We start from the raw sequence: 14,768 nt of genomic DNA on the forward strand, positions 1-14,768 counted from the left end.
GTGGTCTCGTAGAAAAAATAATAGTATTTTAAATTAAAAAAATAATTATAAACACTAAACACAAACAAATTAATAGGGAAATCAATACACTCTAACAATAAATACAGAACAAAACGAATCAAGATTGCTCCACAAGCAGAAGCATAAACACTAAACACAAACAAATCAATAGGGAAATGATCACTAATTAATCATCAATGAGAGTTTTGAACCTTTATGAGTTTACTTAGCCCAAAGTCTCCAACTTTCAAGTGGTCTGCAATGGAATTAACCAGAAGAACGTTCCTGAAATACAAAATACAAGAAGCAGTTTTTACAAACAGCAAATTTGAAGTAAGAAACTGAGGAGCTATGACGCAATTTTGATTACCTTGGTTTAAGATCTCGGTGAATGATAACATTTGGCTCATTGTGAAGATACGTCATTCCTCTGTAACAACAATTTTTAGAAACCACAACTATGTTGAACAAACTTTCACATGATATCTCGAATGTTAAAACTTCAAGTACCTCGCGATATCCAACGCAAAGTTGACAGCAGTTGCTGGAGTAAGACCGCCCTTTTCCTTGAGGTATTGATGAAGATTTCCCTGTGAAAATTAGATGGATCATTTAGTTAGCCAAGAAAAGAATTTGCAGAGATAAAAGACAGTTGATACTTGATAGCGAGAACCTACCCCGCGCAAGTATTCAGTGATTAACATAAGAGGCTTTCTCTCGGTTACAGCTCCTAAGAATTGCACTATGTTAGGATGACTGTTAGGGGTGGATCCAACCCCAACAAAAGGGCCCGGCCCAGGAAAAAGCTCAAAATATCCCTTTCAAGAGAAGAGGGTATTATGGTATTTTTCCTAGACGAACCGACACGATTCCCTATAAATACGGGCGTACGGCCTGTAGAAAGGGGGATCGGAGAAAAAGCAGGAGAATTCGTGCAGCAAGTACAAAAAGCTTAGCTCGTCCAAGCAAAAGTCAACGGTTCCAAACTCATAGCTTGGAGAATCGACGAGATATCAGCTCGTCTATTATCCTCGTCTACTTTTGTAACCCGTTCAAGTCGCGTTGTAGCCCGTCTTTTGTGTTCCGACACCAATATAATAAAAGAGAACTTCGACCCTCTTTGACCGAACTAAACATATTAATTGTGACCAAAAGGGACATCAACAATTTGGCGCGCCAGGTAGGGGGAGCCAAGTCAAAGTTTTCTGAAAAATTGAAGAACGGACCTACACCGACTGGATAGGATGACAATAATTGACAAGGAAAGAAGCAAAGAAGCAAGCTCGTCGGGGGGAACAATCACCCCGGCGACGGATCAAGCGGAGCAGATAGTCCTTCCCACGCCAGACGCTCCAAGAAAAGTTGTGACGGTAGAAAGCCCAGAAACGTTCATCATAGCTACAAATTTGACGACCCCAGCGACCGCAGAGGCACCACAGGCGCCGACACAACTCTCTCTGCTCAACAACCAGCCCGTCTCTAGCATAGACGAGCTGTTCCGAGGAATCTTAACGCGCCTCGACCAGCAGGAAGAGCGAACAAACAACCGTTTGGATGCGCTCACTGCGGCGCAGTTCAATTCGCAAGATGAAATCAATCATCTCCACAACGCTCGGCTCAACTCAATGAACTTCACCTCAGCAAGGACAACGCCAGGGCCGTATGTGCAGACCGGCGGATTAGAGCGTAATCCCGTCCAGCGCCTTGCCGAGCAGGATACCGAAGTGGCAGATCGAACGAAGGATGCCGAGCTAATAGCAATGAAACAACAAATGAAAGAAATGGCCGCAATGATCCGGAAAGCGACGGATAAGGCACCCGAAGTCGGACTCATGCTCGAGGCAACACAGCGAACTCCATTCTCTCGACGACTCGCTACAACAGCGGTCAAACGAGCGGTCAAGCCAAGGTTGGGCCATTACGACGGAACGGTCGACCCACGAGACTTCTTGCTCACCTTCGGCGTGGCCCTCGGCCCATTGCAGTTCAGCCCGGCAGAATACGACGCAGGAGCTTGTCAAGTTTTCGCCGAACATTTGACGGGAACCGCCTTGAGTTGGTTCTCGAGGCTACCACCAGGATCAATCGACAGCATCAGGGAGCTGATAACTGAGTTTCTGAAGCAGTTCTCTGTTTTAATTGAGGACAAGAATTCCCACGCCGACTTATATGCCTTAACTCAGCACAAGGGGGAATCGCTTCGGTCCTTTATTGGACGATTCAAGGAGATTTATGTCAACATCTCAATCCCCGATGCGGCCGCAATCGTTGCGCTATGAAACGCACTATGGTATGAATCTCGATTCAAGGAGGAATTATCTTTGACACATGTCGAGACCGTAGCCGAGGCATTACTCCGAGCTGCAAAACACATTGGGCTCGAAGAAGAGAAAGCTATCAACGCCAAGAAGCATTCCTCGGAGGCAAGTGCAATAACCAGACAGCCTATAGCCGCAGCTCCAAAAGTCAATTATGTCGAGCCACGGCAGCACTTCACCAAGAACCAAGATCGAACTCGCCGAACCTTTGCGATCGGCGAAAACAAGTATATCCGGAAAGAAGGAGCTGAAAATAGCGCAACCTCGTATTGCGACTACCATCAGAGTAATACCCACTCGACAGACGAATGTCATTACCTCCAGAGGATTCTGATGGAACGATACAAGAAAGGCGCAATAGTCGTCGAGCCGGACAGAAGCAAGACAGCCCGACCTGGACGAAATGATGCCAAGCGCGCTGAAAATATCGCTCGAAAGTTTGTCAAAGATTCAAAGATATTAGCCGACCAAAGTGAAGACGAGATGAAAATTCCAAACCTACTAGCTGAACGACGTGAAGACAGCGGTCACGAAAAACGACCGCATACAGACCGCAAGCCTGATCATCGTCCCCCGACTATAAGACGAATCAACATGATAATGGGTGGACTAGCCGGATGTAACGATTCGGTCAGAGCAATCAGAGATTATACTAAGAAAGCCGAAATGACGAAGTCTTGGCCGTCGCGGTTCGAGGCTGAAAGTATGCCAATCACCTTTGACGGAAAAGACCTGGAAGGTTTGGATTTACCGCACAACGACCCGTTGGTCGTCGAGCTCTTGATCGGTGAAAGCGAGGTGACGAGAATATTGATCGACACTGGAAGCTCGGTCAACGTCATCTTCAGAGACGTCTTGGCGAAAATGGAAATCGGCGAGCGGGACATTATGCCAGAGTGTCACTCTTTGACGGGTTTCGACGGGGATCACCTTATGTCCGTCGGCACAATTACTTTGCCGATCTTCGTTGGGGGATAGCCAGGTATTTCCGTTTCGCGGTTATCGACAAGCCGACAATCTACAACGTCATCCTCGGCACCCCGTGGATCCACAAGATGAAAGCCGTCCCATCAACGTACCATCAGTGCGTTAAATTCCCAACTTCAAAAGGGGTGTACACGTTGCGCGGCAACCAGCAAACCGCACGAGCCTGTTTCCTGATCGAGCATAAGCTTCGCACCGGAAAGAAATTATAGCAATCAAAGCCGCGAGTCGGCGACAACAGCACGTCACCGACAGACGGAAAGCCGACTGCCGTCCAACAAGGCGTTGCCGCGGTCGAGGAGGTGAGCTTAGACGAGAACGACAAGAAACGATGCGTGAATATCGGCACAGAAATAACGTCCGCCATGCGAGACGAGTTAATACTTTTCCTCAAAACCAACATCTCAACGTTCGCATGGAGCGTGACTGATATGAAAGGAATCGACCCAAGCGTCACGACCCACGAGCTCAATGCCGACCCAACGCATAAGCCGGTCAAACAGAAACGGCGCAAGTTAGGCCTTGAACGGTCGCAAGCAGTAAACGATGAAGTTGACAAACTCCTCGGTGCCGGGTCAATCGTGGAAGTAAAATATCCAGAGTGGCTAGCCAATCCGGTAGTCGTCAAAAAGAAGAATGGAAAGTGGCGGATTTGCGTTGATTCTACCGATCTTAACAAGGCTTGCCCAAAGGATAGCTTCCCATTGCCAAGAATCGATCAGCTCGTCGAAGCAACTGCGGGCAACGAGCTGTTAACCTTTATGGACGCATTCTCCGGTTACAACCAGATTCTGATGCACAAGGACGACCAGGAAAAAACATCATTTATCACGGATAGAGGGACATACTGCTACAAGGTCATGCCTTTTGGTCTGAAAAACGCGGTAGCGACGTATCAACGGCTAGTCAACAAGATGTTTGCCGAGCAGCTCGGCCGGACTATGGAGGTCTATATTGACGATATGCTCGTCAAATCACAGCACGCCAAGGATCATATTACTCACCTGCGACAATGCTTCGACACCCTCAACAAGTATGGGATGAAGCTAAACCCGGCCAAATGCACATTTGCAGTGAAATCCGGCGAATTCCTTGGGTACCTGGTAACCAGACGAGGCATCGAGGCGAACCCGAAGCAAATTAAGGCGATCATCGATCTACCACAACCAAAGAACGCCAGAGAAGTACAACGATTAACTGGACGAATCGCTGCTCTAAACCGTTTTATATCCAGATCGACCGACAAGTGCCTACCATTTTACCAGCTTCTCAAAACAAAGGGCAAGTTCGAGTGGACCGACGCCTGTCACAGCGCGTTCAACGAGCTAAAAAATTATTTATCGACCCCACCAATCTTAGCAAAGCCGGAGCTCGGCGAAATCTTATTTCTCTATATCGCGGTCTCGGAGTCGGCCGTCAGTGGTGTACTCGTTAAAGACGACCGAGGAGAGCAACGACCCATCTTTTATATAAGCAAATCACTTGACGACGCGGAAACTCGCTACCCAACAGTTGAAAAGGTCGCCCTGGCAGTAGTCACGTCGGCAAGAAAGCTCCAGTCACATACTGTCGCTGTCCTGTCCAACTAACATTTACGATCTATATTGCACAGCCCGAACCAATCGGGTCGACTAACAAAGTGGGCAATTGAACTTAGTGAGTACGACATCGAGTATCGAACTCGGCCGGCTGCAAAGTCCCAAGTACTCGCCGATTTCTTGATTGAGCTGCCGTTTGGGGAGGCCGAATCAACACCTGTCGACCCGTCAGATGACCGATGGACCTTGCATCTGGACGGAGCGTCCTCTCATCTTGGATCGGGCATAGGGATTCGACTAACTTCGCCGACCGGGGAAATTCTGGAGCAGTCCTTCCGCCTTCGATTCCAAGCAACCAACAACGTCGCCGAGTACGAAGCACTCATCGCCGGTCTTAAGCTCGCTAACGGAATGCAGATTAAGCGGATACGGGCTTTTTTGCGATTCCCAGCTTGTCGCCAACCAGTTCAGCGGCGAGTACGACACCAAGAGCGAACCTATGGCCGCCTACCTTAGTGTCGTTAAGATTTTGTCAAAGCGCTTTGACGAATTCGAACTCGTCAAAATTCCCAGAGGAGACAATGCTCCGGCCGACGCTTTGGCAGCACTCGCCTCAACATCGGATCCCGATCTTCGGCGAATCATCCCGGTAGAAAGCATAGATACGCCGAGCATAAGTGAAAATTACGCCGAGACGTGCCTCACACTCCACCAACCCAATGAAATAAGGACGACTTATCGAACGATGAGGTCAGGCCGAGGGTGCGAACCCGCATCTGGCAGCGACGCGACGGATTGGCGGGTCGAAATCCGAGCATACCTAGCCGACGGTGACGTGCCAACAGATAAATGGGCTAGACGAAGATTAAAAGCCAAGGCCGCCCACTACACTTTGATGAAAGACCATTTGCTCCGGTGGACGGCGGCAGGAGCCTTGTTGCTTTGCATACACGGCGACGACACCGAGCGTGTCATGATGGAAATGCACGAGGGAGCTGGAGGAAATCACTCAGGTGGCCGAGCCCTAGCACTACGAATCAGGAAGCATGGCCATTACTGGCCTACGATGATATCTGATTGTGAAAAGTTCGTCGCCAAGTGTGAAAAATGCCAGCGACACGCCCCCATTATTCATCAGCCGACCGAACTGCTACGAGCTGGAGTAGCCCCTTACCCTTTCATGCGCTGGGCGATGGACATCATCGGCCCATTACCAACTTCCAGACAAAAGCGATATATACTCGTCCTAACCGATTATTTCACTAAATGGGTCGAGGCCAAATCCTACGCAAATATCAAAGCGAGGGACGTCTAACTCTTCATCTGGAAATAAGTAATCTGTCGCCACGGCCTCCCATACGAGATAATCACCGACAACGGCTCACAGTTCATCTCCCTGCAGTTCGAAAATTTTTGTGCAAGATGGCGAATCAAACTAAGCAAGTCGACGCCGAGGTATCCACAAGGGAACGGCCAGGCAGAAGCTACCAACAAAACCATACTCGATGGTCTTAAGAAAAGACTAGACGCCAAGAAGGGTGCTTGGGCCGACGAGCTTGATGGAGTACTTTGGTCCTACCGGACGACCCCAAGGACGTCCACTAACCAAACCCCATTCTCCCTAGCTTACGGAATGGAAGCAATGGCACCAGCAGAGGTCGGCAGTTCGAGCCTCCGGCAGACAATGCTCGTTCAGAACACCGCGCTCAACAGTCAGATGCTCTTGGATAGGCTCGACGAGTTGGAAGAAGAACGAGACAAAGCACTCCTACGAATCCAGAACAATCAGCTCGCCGCAGCCAAGTACTATAACAAAAAGGTCCATAATCGGCATTTTGACGAAGGTGATCTCGTCCTTCGCAAGGTCTTTGAGAATACCGCCGAACCGGATGCCGGGAAAATGGGGGCTAATTGGGAAGGTCCATATATAGTGTCTAAGGTCGTCCATCCCGGCGTGTACGAACTCTTAACAATGGGCGGCAAACCAGTGCCGAGGTCTTGGAATTCAATGCATCTCAAGCATTACTACTACTGAAAATCACCAAGCGAGCTCGGCTATGTGTAGCTCGTCCTTTCTATAAGTATGAATAAGCATGTAAATGTGAACTACGATCGGCTTGATCCCCCCTGATCGGGGGGTACGTAGGCAGTCCCATTCTACGGGACCCAGCCGCCAGTAATATAAAATTTCTTTTTCAAAAAATATATCTCGTCATTTGCGAATCATTTTAGTTATTACCCTGGCCCGGTAATGACCCGACGTTCCGACGTATTATTCTAAGCCGAGTCGCACTCGCACAAAAAGGGTAAGCCGACTATTAACGGTCGCCCCCGGTTATTTTAAGCCGAGTCCTAACTCGCACTAAAAGGGTAAGCCGACCATCACGAGTCGCACTTTTTCAAAAAAAAAAAAAAAAAAAAAAGAGTGAAAGTAGAATTCTCGAAAGTAACATGAAATTTTAACTTGTTAAAAAAAAAAAAAAAGAGAGGCGAAACAGTCTGATACGGGTGCCGACCCCATTACGGCACAACCCAAAAAAAAAAAAAAAAAAAAAAAAAAAAAAAAAAAAAAAAACAAAAGCAACAACAAACCAAAGACAAGTCATTCAATTCCTAGATCGGCGTTGGAAGGCACGTTAAATCCCAACCCGCCAATTGTCGTCTGCCAATAGCGGCACGACTCTTTCACATCCTTCAGCAGGTCCATCGGAATAGCCACACCTCGTCCAACCATGTCCTCGAGGTACGTACAGACCCCATCGACGCGACTACTTTCGCTAAAGTAGTGACTTGTGCTCTCCAACTGCCTCACATAACGGCGAAGCACGTCGATACGATCGCGACAAGCTTCGATCTCCTCCCGCTCCTCGAACGGCCTCCGACCAAGGGTGTCAAGGTCGCCCTGTTCAAGTGTGGGAACTACCACTTCCGCACATAGATCTTCGCGCCGGGTACGCTCTTCCACCAACCGATCCCATCGCCACTTTGGGAAGAAGAGCCCTTCGTCGATCAGCGGTTCAAGACATTCCACAACCCCGTCAATACGACATAAGTCGTAGTAACGCTCGAACGAACGACGGGTGGCAATGATGTAAGCCCTTAGCCGTTGAATGCGAGCGTTGTAATAGGCGAGTTCCGATTGAATCACCTCGTCAGACCTAACGCCGAGCTGTTCCCGCGCCCTGCGTAACCACGCTGACCTAGTTGTCACCGGCATCAGAGCAACTTTCTTCTTCCTACAAAAAAAAAAAAAACAACAAACACAACAAACTCACCAAGACAGGAGTGAAGGAAAACACAGACTATTTATAGAACGGGGGCACAAGTCCCAACAGCCACAAGTCTCCAAACGGAAAAAGCATTAAATGAGACCAATAAATCCAATAAACAACGCTTCGAAAATAAAGCATTAAATGAGACCCTCAATTAATGCCCCCAAAAGGACGAATAAAGTTTTCAAGGGAGCCGACCCCTATACACGGCGCATAAAGTACGAGGGAGCCGACCCCAAAACACGGCAAAAGAAAGATAGTACGAGGGAGCCAACCCCTCAACACGGCGACAACACTGATCACGAGACTAGACCAGCAACCGGAGACTCGCGCCCAGGAGTGGAAGGACGAGGTAACCCGTCGGCAGAACAGTCCGGAACCTGCTCCTCGACTCCATGAGAAGGTTGGTCGGTGACTTGCGCCTCAACCCCGTCTGAAGGACGGTCGTCAACCTGCTCCTGCTCGTCCAGTTCTTCGCCCCCGATCTCCCCACTCTCCGACCTTTCATCCCCGCCCTCATCAGTATGACCCTCCGTATTCCCGCTGATTGGGGAAGCGATCCAAGTCGGAATTGGGGGGAGAGGCCCGGCGAAAATCTGAGACAAGTCAAAATCAGCCTCGGAGATGTCTGGCAGATCAAACTCTTCAACCTCGTCCTTCAGCTGATTCATCACGGCCACGACCTGGCCCTTAAGCTCCTCATCAAGCAAGGAAATTCGACCCTCGGCGGCGAGCGTTTCCAGCATTTGAACGTTCCCAACAACTTGGTTGTATTCGAGGAATTTCTCCCGCGACGCTTCAACCGCTTCGGCGTGGCTTTTATGCTTCGCTAGGAGCCTCTGCACATGACCGGCCACCTCGTGAAAGGCATTGATTCGCTCATGGTGCCCATATTCATCACGCCGATCCCTGAGCCTTCTCGTCTCCGAGCTAAGGGTTAGCTTCAGACCATTGCAGGAAGCTTCGGACTCCTTAAGCTTCGTCGAAAGAGAATCCCGTTCTTTGATAAGCCCACTCCGGTGATGTTCGAGCTTGGCCACAAGGTCGCTAAGCCTCTGGTTGGACCGAACTGCCTCCCCCAATTGAGCCTCGAGGAGCTCAATCCTCTCATTCGACGCCCCTGAACGTTCCAGGTCTCGAACACGACGTTCGTAGCGGGTAGCCATGCGGTTAATACGCGCAATAAACTGTTTAAAAAAAAAAAAAGGGGAGAGGTTTTAAAATACACTCAAGGAAGATCTGCGAAGCGAATTGATTTAACCGACGAACCTCAAAAGATGCTTGAGCAACTTCGGTGACAGCATCGGACTCTTTCATCCTTTCAACAGAAGAGAGACGAGCTCCAGATGAATGAGCAAAGTCCCAGCTGAAGTCGACCGACTTCGACTTCTTCAGCGGGACAGATGGCTCTTGTTCAGGGCCATCTTTCCTTTTCTGTGACCTTTGTGGAGGGTCGGCAATGCGACCAGGAGTCCCGTCCACCTTCCTCCTTGGGAGCGTCTCTTCAGGGCCGGTATGGCGGTTAGGCGGGGGAGACCTTTGACGCGTCCGCGAAGGATCATCCACAGCTCGACGAGGGGAAGCGGGGACCTTTTTGGACGATCCTGCAGCTGGGGGATCGGAACCTCGACGAACATCCTGACGGGGAGCCGACCGAGACGACGGCTCTGGAGCTTGGCGATAGCGAGCGGATGCATTAGGGACGTTCAAATTCAGTTTCTCCATAGTCTCAGCTAAAATAAAAAAATATATATAATGGGGACAATATCAAAACAAAGCTCGCAACGTATATATGTACTACCAAAAAAAAAAAAAAAAAAAAAAGGAAATAGTACCCCTTGGTCTTCGGCTAGATGCTGACTTCCGCGGAAGATCCTTTCTACCCTCGGTTCCCGGCCAAACAAAGGGGCAACGGAGATTAATCGCGTCTATTTCAGCTCGGAAAGAAGAAGGGTATGGAAGCAAACACCTCGGAATAACAACTGAAAAAAAAGAAAAAAGGGGAGAGGTTTTTAAAAAAAAAAAAACAAAGAAAACAAGTGAAGATAACTAATCAAGAAGGATCGGCTACCGGGTGAAGGGTTCCACCCAGAAAACCAAGGGATCGACGGATCCTCCATAACCCCCGCGGCAACTTCCAAAAAGAAATATGAGCCTTTCCAGTTATACGTTTTACCCTTGGCACCCTCGACGAGCGTCGTCTTCTTTCCCGAGGCTACGTAATAAAGCCCGGGAGTCTTCTCCCGACTCGACGGATTCAGACACGTCAACTCTTCAAAGTGATCACAAGTGAGCTTGACCCTTGCAGCCTCGGCCATGATCGAAAGACCGACAGCATTTCGAAAGGTCGCCGGGGCAAATTGGGAAATAGCCGCCTTTCGACGAGCAAAATACGTCATCAAAAAAGATGGAAGAGGAAAGGTGAGTCCGCACTCGGTGAAGTATTTCTCTGAAAGACAAATAAAACCGGAAGGTGCATCCCAGGGACGTTGAAAGGCGTTCGGAATCAAGATCTTCGGTTTCGTGTTCAGTTTCCTGGGACGATCCGCAACAACTGTCACATCAACTTTTAATTTCCCGATACGAACTGCGTCAACTGCCGCATCAATTTTTATCGACGTCGCCGGCATATGATTGAAGAGATTCACGGTTGGCAAAGGGACATCGTCCAAATTAGGAGAAGACAAGCCATCGTTCAAAGGCTCGTCTATCAAGGAGGGAATCTTGAAAGTAAGCCCTGAGGAGCTAGGGACTGCAGATCCGGGAGCAAGACGACGCTTTATCTCTTCGAATCGAGCCGCATCCGAATCCGTCGAAGACGAGTCAGAGGGTCTTAGAGAACGAGTTCGACGACGAACAGATCTGGTAGAGCCGCTAGATTCAGAAGTCGTCGCTCGTCGAAGGTGACTTCCGGCAGAGGGATTGGACGACGCGGATCGAGGGGAATTCATAATAAAGAAAAAACGACGACACACTAAAAGCAATATAACGACGAGATAGAAGAATGGAAAAATACCTGAACGACGGAAGCACCAAAAACACGAGAAGAAGATAACAAGATTAGAGAGGAAGCGATATTTATAGGGGGGGAAAGAAGAATCCAGAAACGCCATCATTGCAGCACGCGCTCCATGACGATCCAACTTCCGGATTTCACGCGCTCCAAGCACCGAACGCGACGATTCGACCCTAAACGTTGGAAACTGCACCTTCACGCGCTATTCTATATCTTCCCACGCGCAGTCCTTCGCCTAAAGACTACGAACTAGAGGCGAGGGGGGGGACTATTGTTAGGGGTGGATCCAACCCCAACAAAAGGGCCCGGCCCAGGAAAAAGCCCAAAATATCCCTTTTAAGAGAAGAGGGTATTATGGTATTTTTCCTAGACGAACCGACACGATTCCCTATAAATACGGGCGTACGGCCTGTAGAAAGGGGGATCGGAGAAAAAGCAGGAGAATTCGTGCAGCAAGTACAAAAAGCTTAGCTCGTCCAAGCAAAAGTCAACGGTTCCAAACTCATAGCTTGGAGAATCGACGAGATATCAGCTCGTCTATTATCCTCGTCTACTTTTGTAACCCGTTCAAGTCGCGTTGTAGCCCGTCTTTTGTGTTCCGACACCAATATAATAAAAGAGAACTTCGACCCTCTTTGACCGAACTAAACATATTAATTGTGACCAAAAGGGACATCAACAATGACGAAGCTTAACTAGCAAATCAACCTCATGCCTGAAGGCCTGACTGCATCAATATGGAACGTATGAAACACAAGAAACTTAGGAAAAAGCAATTGAAATATAAAAGAGAGAGAAATAAGAACTTACATAACAAGTCTATCATCTGAAAGAGATGGAAGAATACGTTTCACAGCTACTGGTGTTCCTCTCCAATAGGCTTTCACAATCTCACCAAAGGAACCCTAAAACATGCGATCAGCCTCCAATCAGCCAAAAGAAGCTCACTACACAAACTCCATCGTACTGAACTAAACACAGAGAATGCTTAAAATACAAACCTTTCCAATCATTGCGGCATTTGAGAAATCCAGCTCAGCAGGTTCAATTTCCCAGTCACATTTCTTTGGAATCGGTGGGTGGCATAGACTTTGGTTCAAAGTGACTTCCATTTTGACCCTGCATCAAGAATTTACTCAGCAAGATACAAAAAGGGACGAGTAATTGAAATACTTAAACGTCTCTTTGAATCTCTGAAAACAAGTATAACGAACAACACTATAGTAAGCAGCTACTTCAGAGAGAAGATGAAAGTTCCTAAAATTTTTGAGCTTTTTCATCTTCAATAGCAATCACACTACCTACCCTAAAGAATGAAACAAAACGGACAATGTCTAATCTAAAGCAATACACATTAGTACATTACAAAGATCAGAAGGAAATTCAAAAAAACTCACATAAGATAAACCGCCATGAGATTTCAGCAGCTCAATCATCTTTTGTTTCCTAGCTCCTTCTGCATCAGCCAAAGGCTTCATACCCAAAAAAACAATTTTCAGATTCAGAATCATAACAAAGTTGAGAGATTTGAAGGGAGGAACACAAAATCAGATTTGAAGATATTCTCCTTTTGTTTGTCGTATGATTTGACGGTGAAGGCACGCTCGTTCCCGCAGCATCGGCTTGTTCGCCACCGTCACCAGCCGCCGGTGGATCAGAGTTCATCTCAACCCGATTCAGGTAAATTGAGAGAACAGAAAAGAAAAAAAAAAAATGAGATTTTTTAAACGCCGCCACGTGTTGTGAAGGACAGACGAAAATACGTCCCGTTTGTAAATACGTCCCATTCATAATTCATTCATTTCAATTTAAATTTAACATTTTAATTATGTGGGATGGAAGTAAAATACGCTGATGCACATGGTCTTAGAACGTTAGTGTTAACTATAAATTCGTTTTTGGTGATAAAACTTTTAATAGTCTCTCAATTTATCAAGCTTTAGAAAACTCTTTTGCTATTTTCTCTTATTGGTTACTTCAAGCTTATTCATCAAAAACTGAGAGAAGAAGAGGCAAAATTTGGATATAAATATACATTAATTTGCTAAAAAATGATGATGGGTCTGTTAAGCTTTGTTATTCAATGGGATTTAATACTATTAATCTAATCTTGATTTGGTAGTTTCAATTCTTCAACTATTTTGTGTTGCCCACGTCTTTAAAGATTTGTATTAGAGTATGGAAGTTTGAGTGGACAATAATGGTGGTGGTACACTCAACATTTCAACATTTATTTGATATATGGTTTGCAACAATTGACTCCAATGTGCTCATCAGAGACAACCCTGAACCAAGATTTTCATTCGCGATGAGAGAGAAAACGCTCTCGAGCTCGTCCTCCAAGAATTCAAATTCTCACCTCTTTCGATCCTCTTAGATCTTCCTCTCCTTCAGTGGATCATGTTGATTGATATGCTCTGCTTTCCCAATTTCAATCTCTTCGTGTATTCTCCTTCTTTGGATGGTTCTCTTCATACTCTAGGAGCTCCTCCTATTGCTTTTCTCGACTTGGTCACATACCAATCGAAGCTCTTTCTCACGTTTGTGAAGATTTGGTTATGTGTAAAGTTAAATAAACATAATTCATTCTCGGTTCTTGTACCGACGTCGGCAGTGCGACGGTGGTCCGCTCTAATTCATACGACGCTGGTCTCTTACTCACCGATGGCCATTTCTTCCAGTCCTCCTTCTCAATCTGAGGTGCTTAACCTTGCCTGGATCTCAACTGAAGTATTGGATACCGCCCTAGAAGTAGATCTGGGTTCTACTTTGGTTTACTTCTCTCTCTTTATCGTTGGAAGTCCAGTCTCCGATGTCGGAACCTCTGACGAACTTTTTCGTTTTTCTAACTGTACTCTCACAGACGGTGATGGTGTGCCTTTTGAATCTGATGACCTACCTCCCATCCATCCTGTCACCAGTGAAGGCTCACCCACATGTGTCGCTGCCCCTGGAGACGGCTCCCTTGGATCTACTCCAGCTTTGGCCGAGGATACTATTGTTGATTTTGATGGCTCCTATGCTAGAGCAGTTTCTCCCTTTGTTCTAGTCGAGACAGATCTACTAATCCCAGTGACGCCCCGGCGAAATTCCAATGAAATTCTCTCCATTGCAGCCGCCACATCCCTTTCACAACGGAGAGGATCCATGGCTCTGCTTGATCTTTCTTAATTAAAGATGAAGCAACGGGTTTCTCTCTCTCTCTCCGACGACAATCCAGAACTACCCGACAAGCTCTCCAAACCTTTCTCACAAGTATGATGAATTCTAGATCTTGTTCCACCCTTCCTGACAAAATGATCGCCGGCGCAGAGATAGCTCCAGTTGACCTAGCCGCCGACATAACATCATCGTACCTCTTCGTCTCTTGTGGTCGATTCTTATGGCATATATGGGCTTTGTTCATGTTTCTTTTTAGGGAATCTGGTCCATTAACAATTTCAAATATCAGCCCAATTTATGAGTTTTAGAAGATGAACCAATTTCTGTTAAAAATGAAGGTTGAACTGGTGTGTTCTTGGTTGATGGGCCAATGTGTTGTCCCCTTGATAATGGGCGTGTTAAAATTAAAAGGATCATCTTATTGCTGTTTATTTGAAAATACAAATAAATGTGATTACTATCATCAGTTCCTTCTTAG

At 47.1% G+C, this 14,768-nt stretch overlaps 1 long non-coding RNA gene and 1 pseudogene across 2 annotated transcripts; one reads left to right on the forward strand and one right to left on the reverse strand.

Moving 5' to 3' along the window:
* Window positions 1–194: 194 nt before the first annotated feature.
* LOC104747277 (serine/threonine-protein kinase VIK-like) lies at window positions 195–12,793 on the reverse strand (annotated as a pseudogene).
* A 272-nt stretch (window positions 12,794–13,065) lies between these two features.
* On the forward strand, window positions 13,066–14,753 carry LOC147927049 (uncharacterized). 2 transcript variants are annotated; one of them, XR_015582506.1, is made up of 2 exons: window positions 13,066–13,828; window positions 13,992–14,753. It is a non-coding gene; the product is annotated as an uncharacterized LOC147927049 (long non-coding RNA). The 2 variants fall into 2 exon arrangements; XR_015582507.1 differs by having other exon boundaries at window positions 13,221–13,900.
* The last annotated feature ends 15 nt before the right edge of the window (window positions 14,754–14,768 follow it).

This window comes from Camelina sativa, chromosome 15, assembly GCF_030686135.1.
Source record: "Camelina sativa cultivar CO46 ecotype springtype chromosome 15, ASM3068613v1".
Taxonomy (NCBI): Eukaryota; Viridiplantae; Streptophyta; class Magnoliopsida; order Brassicales; family Brassicaceae; genus Camelina; species Camelina sativa.